The sequence below is a fragment of the Peromyscus californicus genome, unplaced genomic scaffold, assembly GCF_007827085.1.
Source record: "Peromyscus californicus insignis strain IS unplaced genomic scaffold, ASM782708v3 Scaffold_3__1_contigs__length_106647218, whole genome shotgun sequence".
Lineage (NCBI taxonomy): Eukaryota > Metazoa > Chordata > Mammalia > Rodentia > Cricetidae > Peromyscus > Peromyscus californicus.
In genome coordinates this window covers 77,942,319-77,967,825 of record NW_026294551.1, presented here as the reverse complement: position 1 = coordinate 77,967,825, position 25,507 = coordinate 77,942,319, and positions in this window count along the sequence as shown.

Sequence of the window (25,507 nt, the reverse complement as noted above, 5' to 3'; positions counted from 1 at the left end):
ACATGTATGCAGGTGACCATGGAAGCCAGAAGAGGTTGTTGGATTCCCTGGACCTGAAGTTACAAGCCATTGTGAGCTGCCCAATGTGGGTGCTTAGAACAGAATGTAAGTCTTCTCCAAGAACAATAAGTGCTCTTAATTGCTAAGCCATTTCCCAGCACCTACTTTTTCAATTTATTTGTGTGTGTGTGTGTGTGTGTGTGTGTGTGTGTGTGTGTGTGTGTGTGTGTGTGTGTATAGTGTGTAGTGTGTAGGGGTAGCGTATGTACATGTCACAGCCTACCTGGGGAGACCAGTGGATACCTCTGTGGAGTTGATTCTCCTCTTCCATCTTACATGAGTTTCAGGGAAGGAACTCACATTACCAGGCTTTCACAAGTGCTTTTACCTGCTGAGTCACCTCCCTGGAGCATCCTATCCTGTGTCTAAGATTCTCTTTGCTTCTTTCTTTCTAAAGATTAATTGTGATGTGGACCAGTTAGGTATGTGGATCTCAGGACTAATCCTGCTGTAATCTCCTGAGCTATTTTGGTGTATAGAGTGATCATTCTTTATTTAATTTGGGACAAGTTAGGCTGTTAGTCCTTAAAAAAAAGTCTTGCCACTGTATTAGTCTGTTTTTGTTGTTGTTGACAAGACCAGTCTAAGATTTTTCTGATTTGTTTATTTGTTTTAGATACTTACTTTGGCTTGTAGCTCTGATCTAAGATTGAACTGTGTGGTAGTTTGAACGTAATTTGCCACCATAATCTCACAGCAAGTGGCACTTACAGGAAGTGTTGCTTTGTTGGAGTAGGTATGGCCTTTTTGCAGGAAGAGTGTCACTGTAGGGGCAGTTTCTATGCTCAAAATTTCTCCTAGTGTCAGAGACTATTTCCTGTTGCTTGCAAGATATAGGATTCTCAGCTACTGCTCCAGCACCATGTCTGCCTGCACACCACCATGTCCCACTATAATGATAATGGGCTGAACCTCTGAACTGTAAGTGAGCCACCCCAGGTGAATGTTTTCCTTTATAAGAGTTGCTGTGGTCATGGTGTTCATTCACAGCAATAGAAATCCTAGCTAAGACAAGGTGATATGTCTGGTAATAATTTTTAGGCATAATTCTGGGCTGCTACAGGGAATCAAGAGAGGATGTGTGTGTCCTCTGAGTCCTCTTTTTCTTCCTATATATCCACCAGAATTCATTCACAAGAGTTCTGCCTCTAAATACTATGGACATATTAAGCTTTTATTTTCTCCAATAGGGACACACCACATTCAAACCACAGCAACAACTTTCCAATCATCTGCTCGTTAGTTCATATGATGTTGGTCTATGCACTGTCTCCTGACTATTTACGCTCTTCATTATTCTTCCATTATTCTTTAGACTGAATCTCAATCGACCTCTTGTCTAATTCATTCTTTGTTTAATATCGAATCAGCTGTTGAATTTGCTAGAGAAATTTTCATCTCATTTATCATACTTTTTAATCCTAAACTTTTTACATAATTCCGTCCCAGTAATGAAGGTCTTGCTTTGGTGAACCACTGCTTTCACTCCTTCCTCTACCGCTTTAGTGTGGGTCATTTCTTCTTCATAATATGTTTGAACTAGTTTAGTTAGAATATTGTTTTATTTTTTATTTTTTTGTTTTTTTGTTTTTCGAGACAGGGTTTCTCTGTGTAGCTTTGCGCCTTTCCTGGAACTCACTTGGTAGCCCAGGCTGGCCTCGAACTCACAGAGATCCGCCTGGCTCTGACTCCCGAGTGCTAGGATTAAACGTGTGCCACCACCGCCCGGCAGAATATTGGTTTAATATGTTCAACAACTGAATATTTTCAGACACAGTTTCTGTCCCCCGCCCCAACGCCCCTCCACTCTTTTCCCATGGATGGGTCATATTTGTTTTTGGAGGGAGGGTAGGGAGATGAGACAGGGTTTTATGAAGTATCTAAGGCAGCTTTGAACTCACAATCTTTCAGCTGACCAGCTGAAAGCTTGGTTCACAGAGAGGTATCATAACATGGGCCATAGATATGGTACGGCATATATGCTACAACAAAATGGGCCATACTTTCTCATCTCTTTGTATGACCAATACTTTTTGTTGAAAGCTGTAAATTTAAAATAATGCTCCGTGACAGCTCCAGGCATCCTATTCTTCCCCATTCTCATTGTTGATGTTATTTGCTTGCTTAATGATAGTGTATCTTCTTTGCTGTGCATGACTGTAGAAGTCACAGATCAGGCAGTGTAGAAACCAGCTGCCAGTTCAATATATATTCCCTTAAACAGAGCAAAGGCATGTTTTACACACACACACACACACACACACACACACACACACACACACACACACACACACACAATATGTCTTCAACATTAAGTCAGCAGTTGAAAAGGCTGCTTCAATGTTAACTTTCCACATACACAGAATCCTGAGGTGAATCTAAAAATATGGGAAGATATACAGGAAGATACATTCAAGAATCAGAAATAAACTGTTACATCAACGAATCTCTTCACAGACATAGAAAAGGTAATCTGAAAACACATATGTAAACATAGTCGACTCAGAGTAGCCCAAACAATTCTGAGCAATAGTCCAAACTGAACACAGCAGCTCTGGAAGCAACAGAATCCCCGACTTTAACACAGCACAGAGGGACAGTTACAAACCCAGCCCAGGCAGAAAACAGACACATAAAGCAATTAAACAGAACTGAAGACAGAAACAGCTATCCAAAGTTACACTGGCAACTGACTTCTCACACAGGTGTGAAGAACACTTGCTAGACATGACGGGACCACCGCACACAGGAATTTACAAAGACTTTGACAGTATAAGACTTGTACAAGGACAAGACAGCAAAATTCCCAGTATGGATCGGGGAAGGCCTTATGGAGCCTCACCCCTAGTTGAGTAACTATTGGTAACTGATGGTTGCACCCAAGGAAGAGACAGTTCTTTTTTTTTTCCAGAGATGCAGCCCCTATGCCCGAGATGGCCCTGTATACATGCACATACAGGTAGCACTAATTGGATTCAGCAGATTAAAAAAAAATCATATGAAGTAGGGAGGAAAATGTAGTGAGGGACATAGGGAAGAGATTAGAGGAAGTGGAATGAGGGGTGGATTGAATTAAAACCCATTATATACATGCATGAAATTCTCAAACAATAAAAATTTTCATAAAATGTATGGAGAGAACATGGACTCACATAAAATGGTTGTGGAAAATTTGCACCTATATACATATTAGAGAGGGAAATTTGATCTCTACCTCTGATTATATACAAAAGCAACTTAAAATGAATCTAAGACATAGTGGTCAAACTTGAAACTCTGAAATCATCATAGGGAAGCCCAAGGGTAATACTTCAGGACATTTTCTCAGACAGGACCCCAGAGTACAGACAACAAAAGTGGGCATAGAAAAATGGGATTATATCAAGCATAGAAACTCCTGAACTGTAAAGAAAGCAGAATTGAGATACAGTTGTCTTAGGGTTTTTATTGCTGTGTGAAGACACACCATGACCATGCCAACTCTTATAAAGACAATATTTAATTGGAGTGGCTCCTTTACAGTTTCAGAGGTTCAATCCATTAGCATCAGGACAGGAGCATGACAGCATACAGGCAGACATGGTGCTGGTAGCTGAGAGTCCTACATCTTGTAGGCAACAGGAAGTTGACTATCAGTCATACTGAGGGAAGCTTGAGCAAAAGAGACCTCAAAGCCCACCCCCATAGTGACATACTTCCTCCAACAAGGCCACACCTCCTAACAACACCACTACCTTTGAGGGTCATTTTCTTTCAAACCACACAGCAATGAAATATTAGGAAAATACTTGACTCATTCGACAAGGGGTTGGTATCTACAATCTACAACTTTAAAAGCTGAACACTCCATACCAGACAACTGAATTAAAGCAGGATCAAAAAACTAAATAGACAGATCTCAAAAGATGGTGTGGAAATGATCAAAAAGCAACTGGAAAAATTTCCATGCCATTATCATCAGGAAATCCAAATCAAAACCACAAGGAGATACCATCTTATCCCAGTTAGAATGCTATGCTCAAAAACCCAAAATTGGTGAGGATGCAAAGTAAAGAAAATACTTTAAAATTTTTTTATTACAGTGTGTGTGTGTGTGTGTGTGTGTGTGTGTGTGTGTGTGTGTGTGTGTGTATGTGCACATGCATGCCCATGGAGGCCAGAAAGGGACATCAAATCTTTTGGAGCTGGAGTTAAAGGCATTAATAAGCCACCCATACTACTATAAGTACTGAGATTTGAATTCTGGCCCTCTGATAGAGCAATGAATACTCTGAACCAGTGAGTCATCTCTCTGGCCCAAGGAAATTCTTATTCACAGTTGGTGGGGCTATAAATTAGTATAGCTATTGTGGAAAACAGTATTGAGATTTCTCAAGCAGCCTGAAATGAGCAAGCAAACAAACAAACAAACTCTATATGATTCCCAATTTTACTACGGAGTCTGCATATATACAAAGGAGATTAAGTCAGTGTACTAAAAAGTCACTTAGACTTCCATTCGAAATGGCATCATCCCAGATGCCCTTCAATGGATGAACGCAGGAAGAAAAATGTGCCATATTTACCCAGCAGAATACAATTCTGCTCCACCAAGGATCAAATCTTGTCATTTGCATCAACATACACCAGAAGCAGGAATACAAATTCCACTTCTTCTCCCTCATTGCTGAAAGCAAGAATGTAAGTCTTACAAAACAGTCTCTTCACTAGGGATTGAGGAGGGTAGAGAGCTAGGAATGGAAAGCTTATAAGGATCACCAAAATGCAGGGGTGGAGGAATTACTTTAGCTTTTTAGCACAGTACAGTAACTTTTGGTTGAAGCAATTTGATGTTATTTCAAGAAGACCAGAAGAGTATAAAATTACTGACACATAAAACTGATGGATGTTGGAAGGGATGAGAATGCTCATTAGCCTGGCTTTATTATCATTCAGTGTACACATTCCCAAGTCTGTATAATATGACCCATAAAAATATATTAAGATATGTTTCGGGCCTAGGGAGATGGCTCAGTGGTTAAAGCACTCGCTGCTGCTTCAAAGCCCCAAGTTTGATTCCTAGCACCCACATGGCTGCCTACAACCATCTGCAAAGTTCAGTTTCAGGGAACCCTAGAACCACTGAATTCTGCAGGCCCCTGCACATCATTCATATACATACATCCAGGCACATAGAGAACAGGCATTTAAAAAAAATGCTCACAGAAAAAAACATTGATGGAACTTCATAAAACACAAACAAGTTTTTAGTCAAAAACATGAATGAAAAAGAATGCAGGTCCTTAATTGATCTTTCCTGAACACCAACCAAGTTCCACTCACACACCAGTCTTCTCACCTCCTAGACATGCCAGAACATTCCAAAGCTCTTATTTAAAATTTCCCTTGAAGCACTGTGGTCAGCCTATTGTTTACCTGGTTACTGCCTGCCTCTTTAGGCAGTCATGATGTTAATCAATTTATTTTCCAGAAATTTCCCTTGCTAAAAGGCTTTCTTCATAGTAAGCACACAGGTTAAACAGCTTTTCAGAAGAGGTCATCTAAGGATCTCAAGACAGATCAACAAAGATAATTTTGTGGAGATGAGTTGTCAAAGGGCCTCTGGCTCCACTGTGTCTCCTTTAGTGTCTTCCATACTACTAATTTTCACTATTGCTGCAGGACAGTGGTCCTCAACCTGTGTGTCATGATCCTCTTGGGGGTCCAATGACCCTTTCACAGGGGTCACCTAACACCATTGGAAAGCACAGATATTTGCATTATAATTTGTAACAGTAGTAAAATTTCAGTTAAGAAGTAATAATGATAAGAATTTCATGTTTGGGGGGTCAATACAACATGAGGGACTATATTAGAGGGTTGCAGCATCAGGAAGATTGCTCTAAGATATTGATTTCCTAGGCTATATGTATATGGGATATACATAGGTTTTTAAAATAAGGCAACAATATGATATTCAAAAGCTCATTAATCCATCAGAGATGTAATTACTCTTCAACAAATACTCTCTGACATAAATTGAATATCATATCTCCTTCTCCACAGAGGTCAGGCGCTTTCATGGAAAATAGGGCAAACAGTTTAAGAGTCAGAGGTCAGGAAGACCGGAGCAAAAGAGTATTTTCTGTTCATGATAGGACTATTGCACATTATCTGTGGTTGCCTGCACAAGACCTGCACAAGATCAAACCAATCAACAATTCTTGCATGGAGGGAGGAAGGGTTCAGGAGGCTCTACCCTTAAATGAGGAACTATCGATGGTTGGTGCTTGCTGAGTGAGCAAGAGGCACTTTTCTTTTAGAGCATGACCCCTGGTAGGTTGACCATGCTTTGGTGGATGGCCCCACATCCATGAGTATATGGGCAGCACAAATTGGACATGGTGGGTTAAATACATACAGATACAAATGTTTTTAAAGGCATTGTTTGAGTCACTGTAAGCCATTAGTTAATTTATATATTTCTAAATATATTTCTGTTAAGTTTTGTCAGTTTTCCCATTCTTTGTGGAGAAGATAATTTTTAAGTCTTTTAAGCAATAAATAATATTCCTTGTAGAAGTTTTATTTTATTTTAAGTTTTTTGATATAAGGTTTCTCTACATTACACAATCTTGTCTGGAATTCCTAGCTCACATGATCCCCCTGCATCTGCCTTCTGAGTGCTGGGAGAACAGTCATGTGCCACCAAGTCTGGCTAATTTTATGGAAGTTTTAAAGCCAAAAGTTTTATGGGAACCACTCAATATATTTAAAAAATGTAACCCTCTTCACAATTCTGTGCAACAGATACAAAAATTAGACCTTTTTGGAATTTATATAATTAAGATGAACAAATGAGGTGATCAGCTTTAAAGTAAAGTCAAGTGGAAAAGATGGGCTTCAAACTTTGGTTTTCATTGGACTCACTCAATTCTACATGGTTGACCAATGTCCAGAACCTTGGGCCTCTTCTTCTGGGACCTGCCATGTCAGGCCATGTAAGATACCAGCTTAGCACTTCCCTCCATGCAGACTCTGTCTACAGAAATAACAAAATCTGAGATTTTGGAGACTGGTGTCACTTAAGAGGCAGTATGTTGATGGCACTACTATGTGCTTCCTGTGTGAGGGGGGATTCTTTCAAAGTAGAAAGGGGCCCCCCCATGTGGTAGCAACATTCCATGAATTCTTAGCTTTCAAGATTGGCAAATCATTTGTGCAATTTGTCATCTTAGAATTCCTCAGTAAGATGAAAGAGCCATGACAGTACCAAGTAGAAGAATGAGGACAGTTGTGTTACGTCTGTCACCCATTTGGATAAAGATGGAGCCCCATTTTTCAAGTAAGCAATAGGACCAGGCTTAACCAGCCTTTCCAGATTCACTCACATGAAAACAATAACACATCCTGTGACTTGGAAGTTTGCAGGTTTATACTGGCACCAATTAGAATGCTAATGTGCAAAGAATCTGGTCTCTCCTCTCAAACACTAACAAACACCAGTCACTCCTACTGATGGGTTTTAACCCAATAAGCATTTTGTCAAGCCCAAAAGAATATTTTATTTTAGAATATTTAGATTTTATGTTAATTACTCACTTAGGAGGTAGAAGTTTTTCAATGAAGAACACATTGTTTCAAATTACAAGAGAAGACTCAAAACCCACTCACTGCCACTACCACCCAAGATGGATGCTCAGAAAGAAAGCAAGGCATCATTCTAATGAGCTTCCAGTGTCAGAGATTCCTTGGAGCATACAATAAACTCTATGAAAACTCTCTCCTATGATATAGCCCTACTGGCAGAAGTGGGTTTGTACCTTGTGGCTCATAAATGCTACAAATACTTAGCTATCAGTGGAATGCCCCTTTCTATGGTGAGTCTTTGTTCTGATGCTACTAGTGTCCAGGCCATGTGTGATTCAGAGTACATTCCACAGAACAGCTCTGAACTTCTCACTATCTCATTTCAAATTGGGATTTGCCCTTAGAACTTGGAAGAGGTGGATTATCATTTAAGGAAGATTGCTATCAATCATGTCAGTAGATCCTTTCAGAGAACATACAGTGACATGGATGAAACTCAGGCACTAAAAATGTCATAAATGGCACTAGATCATAGGTGTCTGTGTAATTGCTATTTTAAGGTTGTTCTTTTTAAGTGGAGCCCTCTTCCTCTCATATAAGCATGCATATAGAATATTAACATAGACATTAATAACAAGTAACTTACAGCTCGCTTTAAGTATCAGTGAATAAAACAAAGCTAGACTACTTAGCGCACTACTTTTCTCTCTTGCGTTCTGCCAAATATGAAAACTAGTTTACTTACAAGTATAAGTACTGTCTTTGCACTTAACCTTCTCCAGTTCCATATGTACTGAATAGACACATAATAGTCAATATAATTAATTAAAGAGCAAGTACTTGATCACTATATAGATGAATTCTTTCAAGAGTTTATAGTCTCATGAGAAGCAAACATGGAAGCAGTCACTTTATCTACTAGGATTGGTACCAATAGTATACAAAAGGTATCTGACAGAATTGACCACAGCATGTGGTTCATATGGGCCAAAAGGGAGCAGAGGAGTCAGGAAAACCCATGGGAGGAGAAGAAAGATTTTACCCTTAGATGTAAATTAGAGGGCTAAGCATTCTAAGGGAACAGGTCAAGGTTCTCAAAGGAATGAAATGGTGATGTAAAGGTCACTGTAACTTGTGCAGTTGACTGTGATGTGATACATAATTAGAAAGATCAGAAAACATGTACCTGAAGATGTCATCAGAATGGCTGGTCACCAAGGGTCTCATCTCTCTATCTAAGAAATAGACCTTGTCCAAGAAGCCATGGGATTTTGTGTGGAGAAGTTGGTGGTACTACAAAGCTGATTTTCATATGGCAGACGGTGGATGCAGGAAGGGGACAGATCTGAGGCTTATGTAGGAGGGAGGTTATTGTCCTTGTCAGAGTGTGAGATAATGAAGGGTAGTGTGTAGGCATTATTTAGCACAGACACAAAAGGACAGGCTAAAAGAAAGTTATAGATAGAAGTTTCTCTGTGTCTCAGCCGGCTAGTGGTCAGGACAAATCTCTCCCACTCGCATCCCCCAAGTAAACACACAGAGGCTTATATTAATTATAACTGCTTGGCCATTAGCTCAGGCTTATTACTGACTAGCTCTTACACTTAAATTAACCCATAATTATTACCTATGTTTAGCCACATGGCTTGGTACCTTTTCTCAGTTCTGCCTTGTCATCTTGCTTCCTCTGTGTCTGGCTGGCAACGCCTGACTCAGCCTTCCTCTTCCCAGAATTCTCCTTGTCTGCTTTTCCTGCCTATACTTCTTGCCTGGCTACTGGTCAATCAGCATTTTATTTACCAACCAATCAGAGCAACACACATCCCACAGCAGAAAGTTAAGAAGAAAGCCTTAGCATTTGGTGTTTGACCAGATGGTGCAGTGAGGAAAGGTGAGGCAAGGAGACAGGTATTTAACATAGGGTCCTTGAGAGGAGAACTCCATTATCAAGAGGAAGTGTTACACTGAGGTTGAGGTGCCCAGAATGACACTTTAAAATCTGAGAGTGGAACTAAGGTTGACAGTTAAAAACCATGAGCATGAGGTTTTTCCAGTAGAAATATGTAGGAGGTAAAAGACTGACTTGCTTATCAAAGAAATGTTCACCAGCACACGTACAATGAATTCATTCCTCTCCTACTTCATTGTCATCTTCCTGCCTCTGCTTTACATCCTGACTCCTCTCATCCCAGTACTCACAGATGCACAATGACAACCTCATCCTCCAAAGGTAGATGGTTATCAGACACTCTGGAGTTCTTGTATGATTATATAGAATAACCTTTCCAAGGAATTTGCATATCCAATGTTTCTATCACTTCAGTGTATCAGTTCAGGTCTAAAGTTTAGGGGAGTGGTGCTCAGTCAAAGAAGACATGATGGACACAATATGATAACAAAGTACTTCCAGAAATTAGCTCTAATCACTGGCAGGCTCATTTTCTAGCTATAAAACTATGCTATTTTAATCCAAAGAGCCATTCAAAACATGAAGAAAGAGAACTAAAAGTGAAGTATGCTATTTTCTATTCTTATTGAAACTGAATTTCTTATTGAAGTATTCTCATTGAAATTTTGTTTAAATAACAGTTAACTTTATCAATTAGTATAATAATTCATGATTTCAAAATGAAAAAAGGAAGACAAAGATGGAAAAATAAATTTTCTTTTGAGATTATTGTTAATGAAGTTTAATCTTTCTTTTTAATGATGGATTCCCCATCTGTGCCTTAAGAAAGCATTATTTAAAAATTAATAATGGTGTTAGTGACTGAGTATAGGCTTCACACGTGGAAGGAAATCTCTCTGTCACTACTTACTTCCACATCCCTTAGAAGTCCATTATTGTCTTTCTCACAATATTAATTCTAATAATCCATGAGCATGGGAGATCTTTTGTTTTTGAGTGTTTTCCTCAATCTCTTCAAAAATGCACAGAACTGTGAGGTGCTCAGCCCCAACTGTTAGTATCTATAATACAACTCCTGTACCTATGGCTTTGGGAACTTCAGGTAAAGGGGAGGGAAGACTGGAGGACCAGAGGACCAGGACATCTTCTATATATGACCGAGAGGCTGTACCTATGCAATATCAACATATAGCTGCCCAAAGTAGACCTGGAAAGCTGTTATTTGGGTAAAGACCTGGATATTGGGGAAAAGTTAGCTAAGTGAGGATCTGGAATAAACAGAAAGTGTTTGAGGAAGATGGAGGTATGGAGAAGAAGTATTTCTCCACACAGCAAGTCAGGCTTTTATCTCACATCCTTCTGTATAAAGGTTTGAAAATACATTGGATTATGGACACTTCAAACAATGGCACAGCCTAAATTAAATATTAGTTTTCTTCAGTGGATATTTCACCAAAGCCTACTAGCACAGCCTCAAGTCTAGAGAGCTGATTTATTTAATCATCACTTTCTGTAACATTCTCAGCAAATCATCTAGGCTTGAGTCTTCTCTGATTCCTTTTCTCCATCAAAACTTGCATCTTATATGTCATATTTGCCCCCTCAATGGACATTTACCCATACACCTATAGGATAATAACTGTTACTTTCAGGGGACATCTGCATTTCACAGGGACCCATTAAAGGCAATTTCCTTCTGGAAGCATGGTGGAGATACGGTGACTTGGACAATGTGTATGTTTGAGGGATGGGGGGCACTCCAGGAATACTTAGAACAATCAAGTCTGTGATATCTACACCATACAGCACAACTAGCTTTGTATCCCATTGCCTAGTTGCTCTCTTCAGTGTATGGGAATCACCAATTGCCTGCTTGGAATATGCTCCAAGCTGACATATTTGAGAACAAAGATTTCTATTTCCATTCTAAATGCAGCTGAGGAACGGAGTTCGGGTGTGATTGAGGGCCAATATTGACAACATCACTGGTAGACTGCATCCTTGCACACTTACAGACACTCTAGATGAAGTAGTTCCTTGATAAAGGATTTTAGATCCCTATCTGAGTTTTAAATGTTGAACCACACAAAGGAATTGTTGAAACCTCCTTAAGCAGCTAAAACCTTGTTCCCAATTCGCTGGAAATTTGGCCAAGGAAGATATTAAATAGAGTGGTGTCACTAGTCAGAGTTGATGAAATGCAAGCACAGAGATGGTACCTATCAAAAAGGAAATTAGAATAAATGAATATTAAAATATTTAAATCTATAATAATGTGTTCAAAACACAGTTTCAAAGAACATTATCATTGGAAGTGAGAAACCCGCGCTAAGTCACTTACAGTCTTTTCCGAGCAACCTTCTTCCTTCCATTTCAACTCATTAGGGTAATATTAGCTTTGAGCGTAATGGTGTAATTTTAACTGTACTGTACACAAATTACTCTGGCTCTTTATGTGACAAGACTTAGCAATAATCCCTCTTGGTAGATCCTTAACAATCGCTACTAAGCGGGGGGGGGGGGGGGGGATAAGGCAATTTGAACTAAGGAACAAACAGTGGGGAAAGACAGGAGTTTATACTTACCCAGGGGACAGGGATGAACATTCCTGTATTTGTTGGGCTAAGTGGCTACCTTCCCCAAGTTTTACTTTACAAAGAAATTCTTGCCATTTTTGCAGTGCTCTGGATTCTCTGGACCTCATTGAGTACAGTGTCCTAAGACAGAGCCCTAATGAACTGATCTCCCTTTCTTCCTAGCTGATTATCTGAGGGACAGACATCTGACACTAAGGTCAAATACATGAGCATACACACTCACAGACAGACACTTCTTTTAGTGTTGAAGGTAAAATTAATATCTGCCACATACTGTAGAAAAAAATGTATGCATTTTCATACTTAGACAACAAAGCTTATCTTTTTTTTTTTTCTGATAGAAGATAGGAGACATAGAAGCTAGCCAGAATTTGTTTTAAAAGAATAAATGAAGACTTGAATGTAACAAAACTTTACACAGTGCCAGCTTACCATACATCAAGGACTTAGGAGACATCAGCTTCTATTATCAACATTATAATTATTAGCCATAAGGTGAATCCAACATCTATCCTGCATTTCAAGAACACAGGATCCATATACATCAGCATGTTTGAATCATCAACCCATCTGCTGAGACAGGCAGACAACCTTCATTATTGCAGAAGGGGAAGTTAATTTAGCAAGTATAAGCTACTTGCTTAAGATCACATACAGGAAACATAGTCTTCTAAATCCCAGTGACCTACATAGAATATTCTTATTGTGCTTAATGCTTAAAATTCTGGTCATTAGTTTATCCATTTATTCATATTTATTAAGAGTGTGTCTTATATTATGCACTATTATTATGGTCAGGATACATAAAAAAACAAGAAAAATATACTCTCCTGTGGGGATTTGGGGCCAGGGAATTGAGAAAATTAATTAAGAAAGTGAACTAGTATTACAGGGTCAATTGTGACCTCCTTTACATTTGGATGTTAAAGCCCTCACCCCTGGTACCTTGTAAGTGGGTCTGGAGAGATGGGCTTTAAGATGATTAAGTCAAGTGGGTTCATGAAGGTGGGCTTCAGTCTAGTCCAAGTGATGTTGTTCTTAGAAGGGAGCACTCAGACACAAATGAGACTGCAGTTTTGCTTGCGTAGGGGAAGGAGCATGTGAGGTCGGTGAGAAGAAGTCTTGGAACAAACTAATTAGGTTGACACCTCTCTCTCAGGCTTCTGACCTTCAGAACTTTTAGATGAAAATGCATTGTGTGAGCCTGATCTGGCATTTTGTTATGGCAGTTATAGGAGCCCTATATATCTAGTGAGAGAGGTTCATAAACACTGTGGGGAAAATTGGAGGGGATTGGAAGGGTTATAAGGAGCACGAGGCACATGCTGCATTAGCCAATGGAGCTCCCTAGGAAGAGAAAATCTGGACAAAGACTTGAAGTATGGGGGTTAGCTAGGAACACATTTTGGGAAATGGGCTTCATTCAAAGGGTCACTCCAAAATTCACCACCTGTGTAGGGCAGGCACACTGAGGAGCAATGACTGAGAAGTGTGACTGGAGAAGAATGCACAGCGGGTACGCTTGGGGAGGTCAGAGGTTAAACAATGGAGGGCAGGTGGCATAGCATAGAGGATACATGAAGAGACATGATTTCTTCGTGAAAGGAAAGAACGGCCACTGAATTCTGAATAACATGGCCCCCTGGGTTAAAACCAATCACTCTGCTTCCTGTTTAAAACCAGCTGCAACCTCTCATAATAGTTCAAGAGAGAAACAGCGAAGATAAATGGTCAGACTCCTCTGGATCGGGGAAAGTGAAACCAATAGATTCCCCCCCAATTGGACATGGATTTGAAAAAGTAGAATCAAAGATGACTCCTAGGATAATGAGCAATGGAAGGGTGGAGTTGCTGTCTTCTGTGATGGGGAAACACTACAGCTAGAGGAGTGTGAGGAGGAAAAAGAAGAATTTATTTTAGCATGCATTGAGAGTCAAAGATCAGATATTCAAATAAAGATGTCAAGAAATCAATCTAGTGTTGGAGTTTGACGTTGGAATAAAGCACTCTGCCCTGTGCTGGGAATATAATAGACTGTCGTTAAGAAACAAGAAGAAAACAAAGACTTCAGTCTTGGGGAGGAGAACCCCGGGTTTGGAAAATCTAGGAGAAGAATCAATCAGCAAAACCTAGACACCGATGGCTGTTCCTAATTCCAGTAAGATGGACTCAAATATTTGACCTGGTGACTGAGCATGGAAATCACTGGTCATTTGAAACAATCAAATAAACAAAATTCACAAAGTTTTGGGGGTTGGTTTGGGGATAATCTGGAATGGGCCTATGAGAGGAAGACATTAAGAATAATATGCAGAAGTAACTTCTTCAAGGAGCATTGCTGAAAAGGGGCAACAGAGGGAGACAGTATTGGCAGGGGAAGGTAGGTATTGTGGATGATACAATATTTTCTTTAAAATTTTCTGTTTCTGTGTATGTCTCCATGTGCATGCAGATACATTTGTGTGTGTGTGCATGTGGAGGCCAGAAGAAAACCTCAGGTGTCATGTTTCAGGTGATATCTTCCTTGGTTCTTTGAGATAAAGTCTCTGTCTCATCAGCCTGGAGCACCAGTATGGCAAGTAGTCTAGGCTGGCTCCGGCAAGCTCCCATGATCCACACGTCTCATTGTCCTCAGCACTGGAATCACAAGACTGTGCTGCTGTGTCCAGCTCTCTGATGTGGGTTATGAGAATTGAACTCAGGTTCTCACGATTTCCAGGGTAAACACTTTTACCAACTGAACTATCCCCTTGCCCCCTATCCAATTTCCGTAACAGAAAATGCCAGAAGTAACAGAACGTCTGTATTCCCATCCAAACCATCTGGGCCAGGATAAATGGATTATAAAAGAGAAATGAGGAGAGAACAGCTGGTCTAGTGTCCTTGAGGAGGACAGTGTGAGTGCTTCTTGTGTCCTGGACTAGTTGTCTGGAGAAAAGAGTACAGTTCCTTCTGGCTCCTATGCAGCTGATTATATGAAGCTGGGAAATTCTGGTTGTTTTCAATGTCTTGTCCTATGATGGATGGAACTGGTCAGTACTCCACAGACAGCATGAGGAAGAGATTCCGAGGGCTGAGTGAAGTCAAGAAGATAGAGTAGAATCATGTTTTTGTTTGTTTGTTTGTTTAGTTTTTTTGCATGGTAAGACATCCACCAAATGGGGTGGGTTAAGCAACCAAATTTGATTGTCTCCCAGCTCTGGAATGCAGAAGCCAAGAGTTCAAGGTGTTGGCCCAGTTGCTTTCTTCCAAGGGCTATGAGAAGAATCTGTTCTAGGCCTCTCTTCCAGTATCTCCTGGTTGCCTGGACAGCCTCAGCGTTCCTGAGGTTTAGGAGCATTCCCTTTGCCTCCAACTTTAACTTTGCATGCTCTTCTCTGGGAATGTGTGGCTGTGCACAGGTTGGTTTCCCCTATTATAATGACTTTGAGCTTATTGGATTAGGACTCAGAGTGGTGACCTTAACTTCATCAATTATATTTATCATTGATCCTTTTCCTATAAAAAGTTACATTCTGAGTTACTAGTAGTTGAGACCTCAAGATACACATTTGAGAGGAGTAACACTTCAACTTACATGATCAAAGGGGCACGGAATTTATCTGGAAATGGAAGGATTGACATGGCACTTGTTCTAATTCTGAAGTATGTCCATTCAGCCCAGAGAGACAGTCAGTGCAATGATGTGAGCATAGGATAAAAGAGATGTGCACTTAACCAAGGTTGTAGTTTAACCAAACCCAAGGGTTCAAGGACACCTGAGAGTGAGTGATGATTATGATTGTGTAGGAGGAAGAGAAAAGTTGCAGGTGATAAGGGATAATAATTTTCAGTCCAGAGGGGCAGGGTCGAGGTGTGGTAGAGAGACAGTTGAGGGCGGTACTAGGGGAAGAGAGCTGGGAAATTAGGCAATGACGAGAGAGTGGGAAACAAACTGAATGAGCCTGAAATAAGACCGTGTTTAGTTATTGCCGGTTTTGAAGTCCATGACCAGGACGGGAGTGGCTGAGTTGGGAGGTGGACAAGACCAGGGAAGAGCAAATGCGAGTGTTGAGAAGCATTGCCCCGTGCATGTGGAAATCACACAGTCCTTAAGCATCCATTCATTCACTCACTTACTGAAATATGTATATGCTACTCATAAGGGAGAATGGAGTTCTGTTGAACACAGGGCTAATAAAACCCTGCAAGAGATCCACTGCTAAGTCCAACTGTGCTGGCCTGGGCTTTGAAGTTGGCATTACACTAGGCCATGCAGAGCCACCATCAAAACAACAACCACCACAACAAAACAAACAAAAAAGAAAAGAAAAGCAAATAGCAGAAAGTTAACTTTGAGAGTCCTTTGATACCCCCGAAAACAATTAACCCAGAGCAAAAGAAATTGCCTCCTCCTCTAAATACCTCTCTTTGCTTGCATTTGGAATTATTGTTATTATTTGGCCTCCTCAGGAGCTTCCATCCATTGTGGTGATATGTGTGTTTCCTGGGGATTCTACACACTCCAAAATCTGAAGAGTAAGCAAAAACGGGGCTTCTGCTTAAACCCTTCACAGTTTATAGCCACATTTACATAACATTAAATAAGTCAACAAAGGCATCATTAGCTCCCATTAAAATATGAGCAAAGAAATTTAAAAGAACAAGACAGGCTAATTGGTAAGTAATGTTCTGTATCAAAAATTATGACTGTAAGATACCCCAGTTAATGAGAAGCCCCACAATCATGTTTACTACATATTTAAAAATTAAATGAAGGTGAATAAAAGTTAACAGAAGAGATATTCCCCTTTGTAGATGCCGCTGTATTTATTGTACGGGGTTAGAAATACTGAAGGTTATTTTGGCATCCATCTTGGCAAAAGATCTCTTTAGAATTTATGATTTATAGCATTTTTATTCTCATTATATTACAAATAGGAAAGCCACATCCAGAAGAGAAGGCAAGGATACAAGTAAATTAGGTCAGTGAGTAGGTCTGCTTGTATCTCAGATCTTGGTTGTGAGCTGGCTTTTCTCTGCTTTCTCTGCAAAGGCTGAGTCAACCCTGAGGAAAGAATGTTCTTCAAAGTCAACCATGAGAACACCCACTTTGCTGTTAGGCTGACAGGGTTTCTGAATATCCTATGCAAAGCAAGAGCAGCTGGGATAAGACTGAAAAAGAAATAATCCCTGGGTGCCACTCTAGATCAGCTCAATCGAATTCCTGGGAGAGGGGCTGGGCATCTGGTTTTTTGAAAGACATCCAATGGGTAGCCAAAATTGTAACCATAGTCCTGGCTCGCCCCTTGTCAAAGTAATAGCTATCATTTCTTTACTGACCCCTGTGTACTAGGTTCTCAGATATGAACTCAGGCCAACCATTTTCTACATAATTGGATGCATTCATAAATGTTTTCTCTTTCCAATAACAGAGAGTACTTAGCAATACCTTTCTCTATAGAGAGACCACTCAATTCAGTGATCTGTTAGACACCTAGGCATTGCATAGGATGTATTTGGTGGGAGAGATGACAAGTAGGGTGTTTGACTGGCACTTAAGTGACCTAGAAATGTGAACATAAGTTGAACCTATTTTAAGTGATACCTTGTTGGGGACATGTCTGGTATAAATTTACAATTTTTTGGGGCAGCAGAAGGTCCTATGGATGGACTGTCTGTGTATCTGCCTGCCTGCCTACCTCTGCCCTCCCTTTTGCGTGTGTGTATGTGTGTGTGTGTGTGTGTGTGTGTGTGTGTGTGTGTGTGTGTGTGTGTGTGTGTTGTGTGTTTGTGTGTGTGGTGTGTGTGTGTGTGTATGTGATGTGTGTATATGTGGTGTGTGTGTGTATGTGTGGTGTGTGTGTGTGTGTGTGTGTGTGTATACTCATACTTACACAATTGAGAGAAGTAGAGGCTGTGACACTTTGGTTTTAGCCGGAGACAACCACAATCATTTGCAAACAGATGACATTATATGCATTCTCGCCTTGCCACCAGAAGACGGTTACGATACTTGATACGTATGATGGTTGCTTTTCACTGTCAATTTGATGGAGTTTAGAATAATCAAAGAAACCCACCACTGGGTGTATCTATGACAACTGCTTCCAGAAAGGTGTAAGGACCCATTCTGAGTGTAGACAGTGCCATTAATGGCTTTGGGTCTTGAGTCTTCAATAGAATAAAAATGAAAAAGCAAGCTGAGTACCAGTATTCATCTCTCTCCACTTTGTGACTGCAGATGCAATGTGACCAGCCGCCTAGCACTCCTGCCACCAACCTTTCCTTCTCAGGATACATCGCACCCTCAGACCCTCAACCTCCTGCCTCTGGTTGCTTTTGTCAAGCACTGTGTCTTACAAACAAGAAAAGTAATTATTATAATAAGGTCAGACCTTCCAAATAAAAATAGAGAAAGGGCCTACAAAAAGTACTTCATAGGCTGCATTAATCTCCACCCCACCCCCAAATCCAGAACTTGCCTTGAAGCCTCTACAATTTGGGTTGTGTATAGGGAGAAGTTTCGAGAAAGCACAGTATTCCAAGAGTTAATACTTGCAAATGTTACTGATGAGGAGGAATGTTCTTTTGTGTAGCCACCTCCTCCAAATTGTCACATGCTCCTGGAGGTCAGGGGAGGGTGTTCAGAAGACCCAGGAGGCTAAAAAAAACTTAAAAAGCTTCATGAACAACCCAGAAGCACTGCTTTAGAAACGATTGCAGCTAACCTTTAGTACAGATGATGGCCTGACCTAGGCTGTGGAGATGAGGGGGAGTGTCTGAGGTGGTGAGCAGCCCACCTGTTTCTGCACATTGTTATCTTTTTACACTGTCCTTGCAACAGTTGGATTCCCCATTCACCAACTCACAAAGCAAGGAGAGGCCTCACCAATAAACACATACAAATTGGCATGCTTGGGAATTGTATATGGCCCAGCGGACCAAGGGAAAAGACTCTTTTACATTAACCAGCTGTGCTTTGGAATAATACACAGACCTCTGTGAATCATTTCATGGTTTATAAAACAAAATTCTGTTTGCAATTGGCAAGTTAGGGAAATAAGTGCCCATGTTTGTTTTCGCTTTCTATTTCTTCCATTTGTCCAGAGACTCACAACTGGAATCTTTGGGGTCCCCTTGGGGACCCATTAGGCAGACCTAGATCTTGCTTTTGATTGTCAATGAAAAATGAAGCACAGAGCCACAGACAGCCATTGGCCTCAGAGAATAAGAGGTGGGAAAGGGTGTGCTGATGTTGTTTCTATGTTCACAGACTGTATTTAAGAAGGTTATCAGCCTCTGAAGATGCCTGTGGGACTAGATATAAACTCCCTGGGCATCGACCTTTTTGTATACCCCAAGAATGCCAGAAATGACACGGAAGAAGAGCTTCAGTTTTTCCAATAAATGATACTCTGTCACTGTGGAGCGTGGAGCTACAATCTATCTGGCTTAATTCCATTTAGGGGCTGGTTTTAGAGAGGGCAAAATCACTGATCATCTGGAGGACCGAAGAGAGCAAAACACTGGGACTCCATCCTCAGGGCTGCTGAGTGAATTCTAGGGTAAAGCCTGAGAGTTTTGCATTTCTCACCAGTTACCAATGATGCTAAAGCTGCTGTCTCGAGGACCACATTTGAAAAACTGCCCTTTGCTGCAATTTCAGCAAACACAGGATTCATCAAACACCTTGGTGTAGGTGCACGTTTCTCTGGGTCTGTAGCTTTGCAGTCTCATTGGCTTAGAGTTCTCTGGAAACTCTCTTGTTGCCTCACTTCCACCCCAGGCTAAATACATCAGCCTCCCAGGCCATTGCTCACAGTTTCCATACCATAGGATCATCTCCGTCCTTGTGGATCAATTTTCTCTCTTCAGGCTATGGACATTCTCATTCTTTTTGTGTGTGTAGCACTTGGCACAAGGTGGAGTAATTTTAAATAAAATCATCAATATTTGGTAAGTCAATGAATGACTGGTTCAGCATAGATCTCTGACCCAGGACATATTGGAAGCTCCTAGAATATTCACCTAAAATGAAACTCTATTTCTATTGACTGTCACATAATATAATAACCAGGGCTTCTATCCGGTCACTCTGCTTTGCATTGTCCATGAGTGTGGAGGCCAGAGGTCAACCCCAGCTGTTGGTTCTTAGAAGTCAACCATCTTGTCTTTTGAAAGCCATGGTCTTTTTCTTGACTATGACTCACTGATTAGGCTATGCTGCCTGACCAGCAGCTTCTAGGAATTCACCTGTTCCTACATCACCAGTGCAAGCACATGCCATCATGCCTGGCAGTTTCTGAGAATCAAATTTAGGTCCTCATGCTTGTGCGGCAAGTGTTTTCTCAACACTGTGGTTTGTGACGAGTGGTTTCTCCCAGCCCATTAATTGCTATTTTTCATATTTGAGATCATTCCTTATAAAATATTTATGTACATGAAATGTCTGACAGTTTCTTGTTCCAGACGTCTATAATGTCACCCAGCACTGGCTGCCCTGGTCTCCTGGGTCTTTTCTAGTGTTGCAGAGACTTCTTCCTGCAGCTCAGAACACAGCCTAAGTAGAGGCAGCTTGTGTAGCACAAACTGTAGAGTGACCATCACTTTTACTGTTTGGTAATAGGAGTGGTATTCACAGCAATAAAAACCGTATTAGGTTCCTATTATGTTTAGGAATTATGCATGGCCCTTTCAACATATCATTTCTTATTTTAGGAAATGCTGGTTGAGATGATGCAGGCAGTTGTACAACAAATCAAATCCACAGGGTAGAGAAAGCATGATCCACATAGATCTGTAGGCTCTGGAGGGGGTCCAGTCAACCTCCATGCCACCTTGCTGTGCCTAGTAAGTCTCCCTGGAAAGAGAGGGACTCTGACATTAGCCATCAGAGCAAAGCTAAGAACTGAGAATTAGGGGAATGGGGTTCAGACTTCACCTTCACTTACTGATTGCTGTAATAGGCTCTCTCTCTCTCTCTCTCTCTCTCTCTCTCTCTCTCTCTCTCTCTCTCTGATCCTTTCTCATCTCTCGGGGAGGCAAAGATAATACTCTTGGGAAAAGATATAATAGAACCCAGAAACTACCTGGTGGACCCAAACTGTTGCATTTCAAACACCAGGAAGATGAGAAGGCATCAAAAGACTGGAGCATGTTGGGGGTGACACATCTCTCCACTGTGCCAAACAGTTATTGATGGATCTACATTACAGCAATTCTTACGGAACAGTCTGTAGTAACAGTGGCACCCACAGAGCAGCATTGAATGTCACCAGCAGGGACTGTCAATGGATGAGCGACAGCAGCAGCCCCCACACATTGGGCACTTGTTCCATGCCAGGCTTCTGCTAAGTACTAATGACTGTCAAGCCATTCTCACATAGGCCTTTTGATGCTCCAGGGAGTAAGCTACTGTGACGACTCCTCTTTCCCAGAAGAGGAAGCTGAGATTTGGGCTGGGTACATGGTTTACCTCCTAGGTAACACAGGAGCTTGGATGGGGCTTGAATTCCAAGATATTTGGCCCATTTTGAAGACAGTCCTAACTTGGCCATTTTTTTTTAAAATGCATGTCTCATTTGCTCCGACAAGATGTTCAGATGGAATCCAGGGGGCACTGTCAGGGCTATGGAGGATAGTGGGCATTTCTGAGGAGGAAATCCACCTCATGCTAGCAGTCACAGGACATTCTGCTGGAAGAACTCAGCTCCATCAGAAAAGGGGAAGTCAAGAAGTAGGAACATGGCTCCATACTGACAGAAGGTCTATGCTTATCAGCATCATGGATAACAGACACTCGAATTTTCATAACAGTGCTTTGAAGCACAGCTGCTGTCAGTCCAGTTGTTGGTGGGAACCTGAGAGTAGCCGTGGTGGTTAGCCTGTTTCAGATTCCTTAGCTAGATTAAGGTAGGGGCACAGACCCCAAGCTGCATCTTTATGATTGGATCCCATTTTCACTCATGTCTTTGGTACCTTGTCTTTTAATTTTAAAAATGGAAAGATATATAAAATATGAATACCCTTGATAATAAAGGATACAAATACAGATAAATAGAAAGAAATAATGGCAAAACCATCTACATTCTAATACAGCACATTTTTTATTTCAAATACCAACCATACATGCATGCATACATACATACTTAGTTTTAAAAGAAAGGGAGATCATAAATATATATTTGTAGCCTACTTTCATCTCCCTTATAATGTATTTTGCATATGTTTCTATAGCTAGGCATGATTCTGTGCAAAATAGATGGCCATTCTACTACATGGTTTCAATCTCTTCAAGTTAAACTTGTAGGCCTTATCATACTTTGTGTTCTATCTACAAGGCCAGTCTGAATATGGTTGAATAAATAAAACTAAAAATGAAAACCAAAGACTCCCTTCCCAGTAGTCTAGGCTAGACTAGTAACAACAGATCCCCTCTCCCTTCTCTTCCCTTCTGTCTTAAATTCTACCTGGCTACAAGACAGCCTGGAGAATAATTCAGTTCCAACTGGGAATGAACTTTAAATTTCAGAGAGGCATTTTAAACTCAATCTAAGTCAGGGAATCACAAAGGTTTCCTATTGCCTTCTTGGGGACAGGGTTTTGTATGTAGTAAGAAAAAGAAGAGGCTAATGTTACCTAGGCTGTGCCCACTCTGATAAGGCATAGGTCTGCAATCTTAAACAAATGCCCCAAGCCTTTGTAGTGGGCACCAAGAGGATCGATCCCCCCTGCAGACTCAAACTCGGTCCCTAAGAGAGAAATGCTCCCAGCCATTGATGGAGAAGACCTTTCCCAAGCTCTCCCCTTACCCAGCATTGTCATGGCATTAAGTTGATAACTCTCTGGGTGTACATCCAGACTTCCCTTGCTGACCTAGGATGACATTTGTCATTAGCATACAAAATACCTGCTCTGCAGGCTTGTCATTCTCTGCCAGATCAGATGAGGGGTTCTCTTTAGAAAATAAGAAACTGTGGAGGGAAGAAAGGCAGACAGAGGAGAGATCAGTGGGGTTAAGTGTGTTTGGGAGCATTCTAAACGGATTAGCTATGGATACTTGCTTAGTGGCATGTTGTGGCTTCCATCTCGAGGCATCAGGTTTATCTATTCCCTATCCTTCTTTGTGTTGAGCCAGAGAATTACCAAGTAAAGGACTCTCCCTGCTTTGAATCCATGCCAACCATCAAAGTTACACAGGAGGACAGGGAAGCAAGAGGAGGGTCAGGGAAGCTTAATGGCTCTGGGAACTCAGTCCTTCCTCTCCATGGAGCCCCATTAAGAGAACAGTTTGGTAACATCAAATGACTTTGATTCTGTTCCCCACAACTGCTGTTTTGGCTTCTTTACCATCCTCAAGCTATATTTCCTGTGGTAATTATCACACTTCCTTTATTTCCAGTGTCAGCTTATTTTCAAGGGAAAAAAGTACTCATGTAACTCAGCTAAAGGAGTCCAAATAGAACAATTTGTTATATTAAGCAAATACTTATTTGCATAATTCTGACTCTCATTTCTTTATTAACATAACAGCAAAACGAATAGGAGTCAGTTCACACATGTTAGGCAAGCCCATGCATCTCAGTGGGAAACAGAGAGGAGGGCCGGTGTTCTCAGCAACTGACCTTCTCTTCCAAGGCCAATGTCCAGGAGCAAGTCAGGAATTTTCTCAGCTATTCCACTGCTCCTGTTGTTACCACTTCAAGGATTAAGTTTTATCCTCATATTATAGTTTAAGATAAAAATGTTGGGAGGGGTACCTGGAGAGATGATCAGTGGAGAAGGCACTTGCCATGCAAGCATGAACACTGGAGTTCTGAGGTCCACCACAACATAAAAGAGAAGCAGATGTGTAATCTAGCACTTAGGAGGAAAGGCAGGATCACCATGGCAAGCTGCTTAGCTAGACTAGCTAAATCAGTGAGCTCGGGTTGAACAGAGAGAGCCTGCCTCAATGAATCAACCGGAGAAGGATCAAGGCAGAGAGCCAGTTACAACTTTAGGCTTCTGCATGAATGCTCACACATATATGTGCATACCTCACCCACACACATGTGGACATGCATACACACATGCACCTGTATCAGCACACACTCATGAAAAATGTTGGAACTAAGATGAGCTCCAGGGTAAAGAATCTATTTAGCATGAATGTGAGCTTCAGCTTAATTCACAGCACTGTCTCCAAAAGGGTTAGAGAAAGTTAAACATATATATATATATATATATATATATATACATACATATATATATGTGTATATATATATATGAAGACTAGTTTTAACAGTCATATAGTCATATATATGTTATATATTAATGTTTTATATATGCATACAACATATATAACACACATATAAATCACATATAAAACATTCATATATTCATTACATATTAACTTATTGTGGGGCCATAGGTACTACTGTTACAGGATGACTTTGCAAGATCCTTCGGTGTGAGTATGTATCACTGGGCAGCTGATTCAGTGCTTTCTAAACTAAAAAACTGAGGGCTTTTGGATAAAGCACTCTAATTTGAAAGTATCTAATGTCTAAAATAAGCCTCAGCTTGGGTCTGTTCAAGACTCATTCACACTGTGAATATTTAGAAGAGCTCAGTTGTGTCTAACACAGCAAGGAGTCAGATATGGGAGAAAAACCTCAGCTCTGTCTTTGAAAGCTGGGTCGCTTTGGGTAAGTGACTTGGCTTTAGGAATCACCCATTCTTAACCTCTAAGATAAAAACCAGAGGGGTAATGAGATGGCTCAGTGGGTAAAGGCACCTGGCACCAAACATGATGACCTGAGGCCAAGCCTTAGGACTCATGTAGTGGAAGGGGAGAACCAATTCCAGCAAACCTGTCTATTGACCAGCAAACCTGTCTATAGAATATCACACACTTTCACACACACACACACACACACACACACACACACACACACACACACACACACTTAAAAAGTATGTAAACCATTCAGAGCTGTCAGGCCTTTTCTTGGAGCGGGGGAGGGGAATCAACGTACTCAGAATGGCGTTGCCAATCAAAATCATTGGCTATTGGTGGGTAATATGTATACTGTTTTGCAGAAATGAATGACTTTCTAGCTCTGTGTTTAGAAAGGGCTCATCAGAAAGGAGAAGTCCAGGGACCTGGATGGGGAGGGGAGTTGCTGGGCAAGGGGTTCAAGGGGAAGGTGAGGGATACAGAAATCCATTTTAATTGCAATTTGAAACTACCATCTTGACCTTGCAAAGCACAGGCATGGTCTTCTGTCATCAGAGCCTCCATTAGTCACAAGTGGGCCAGGAAAGAAAGGAAATTTCTTTCCAATTATCTCCCAGCACACCAGGGGGATCTTTTCTCCTCCTCTGGAATCTTCTGCTAAGGTTACAG